The sequence below is a fragment of the Furipterus horrens genome, unplaced genomic scaffold (genome assembly GCF_987537825.1).
Source record: "Furipterus horrens unplaced genomic scaffold, mFurHor1.1.pri manual_scaffold_9, whole genome shotgun sequence".
Lineage (NCBI taxonomy): Eukaryota > Metazoa > Chordata > Mammalia > Chiroptera > Furipteridae > Furipterus > Furipterus horrens.
Window position 1 is genome coordinate 28,691,652 of NW_028327179.1, and position 1,643 is coordinate 28,693,294.

Genomic DNA, 1,643 nt, shown 5'->3' on the forward strand with positions numbered 1-1,643 from the left:
GGATTTTTCCCTTTGGATAAATGAATAGAAGTAGAATTGCTGTCATATGGTAGTTCTATTTTTTAAATTTTGAGGAAGTTCCACACTATTTTCTGTAGTGGCTGCACAAATATACAAGCCCACCAATAGTGCATGAAAAGTTTCTGTTTCTCTACATTCTTGCCAACACTTTTTACTTGTTCACTTTTTTGATAACAGCCATTCTGACCAGTGTGAAGTGATATCTCATTGTGGTTGTGATTTGTATTTCTCTGATAATCAGTGCTGTTGATCATCTTTTTTTTAATTACATTTTATAGATTGTATTGTCACAATAGTTCCATTTTTCCCCTTTATTCCCCCCCCTCCAGCACCCCCTTCCCCCAGCAATCTCTCCCTTCCCCAGTCCATGTCCATGGTTCCTGCATGCAATCTCTCCAGTTTCTCCCTTTCCTATGTTACCATTATTTTAGAATTACTTCATTAATTGATTTTTTTATAACAATAAAAAGAAAGTAACATCCCCCCCACCCTCAAACTTTTGACAAAAATATGGACCGCTTCATGAATTTGTGTGTTATCCTTGCGCATGGGGCCATGCTAATCTTCTCTGTATCGTTCCGATTTTAGTATATGTGCTCCCGAAGCGAGCACTGATCATCTTTTTATATGTCTGCTGGCTATCTGTATATCTTCTTTGAATAAATGTCTCTTCAGATCCTCTGCTCATTTTTTAATTGAATTATTTGTTTTTTCTATGTTGAGTTGTATGAGTTCTTAATATATTTCATGTACTAACACCTTATCAGAAAAGCCATTTACAAATATCTTTTCCCATTCTGTAGATTATCTTTACATTTTGTTAATTGTTTTCTATGCTGTGCCAAAGCATTTTAGTTTGATGTAGTCCCATTTGTCTGTTTTTCTTTTGTTTCCCTTGCCCAGAGAGACAGATCCAAAAAAAATACAACTAATACCTATGTGAAAGAGTTTACTGCCTATGTTTTTTCTGGGAGTTTTATGGTTTCAGATCTTACATGTAAGTCTTCGATCTATTTTTATTTTACTTTGTATATGGCATAAAAAAGTGGTCCAGACTCATTTCTTTGCATACATCTATCCAGTTTTCCCAATACTATTTATTGAAGATACTGTCTTTACCTCATTGTATATTCTTATCTCCCTTGTCATAGGTTAACTGGCCACATTAATGTGGGTTTATTTCTGGAATTTCTATTCTGTTCCACTGATCAGTGTATCTGTTTTTGTGCTAGTACTATATTATTTTGATTTCTATAGTTTTGTAGTATGGTTTAAAATCTGGGCGCATAGTACCTCCAGCTTTGTTCTTCTTTCTTGAGATTGCTTTGGCAATTCAGGGTCTTTTGTGAGTCCATATAAATTTTAGGATTATTTGTTCTAGTTCTTTGAAATATGCCTTGGTATTTTCATTAAATCTGTAAATTGTGTTGAGTAGTATAAACATTTTAACAATATTAATTATTACAATCCATAAACACAGTACATCTTCCCATTTATTTGTATATCTGCAATTTCTTTTATCAATGTCTTATAGTTTTCAGAGTACAGATCTTGTACCTCCTTAGTTAAATTTATTTCCTAGTATTTTATTCTTTTGATGCAGTTGTAAGTTTTTAAGTTTC

The 1,643-nt window shown here is 33.2% G+C and overlaps 1 non-coding gene across 1 annotated transcript; it reads right to left on the reverse strand.

The window, feature by feature from the left end:
* Window positions 1-525: 525 nt before the first annotated feature.
* On the reverse strand, window positions 526-633 carry LOC150001493 (U6 spliceosomal RNA). Its single transcript, XR_016513260.1, has one exon. It is a non-coding gene; the product is annotated as a U6 spliceosomal RNA (small nuclear RNA).
* Between the last annotated feature and the right edge of the window lie 1,010 nt (window positions 634-1,643).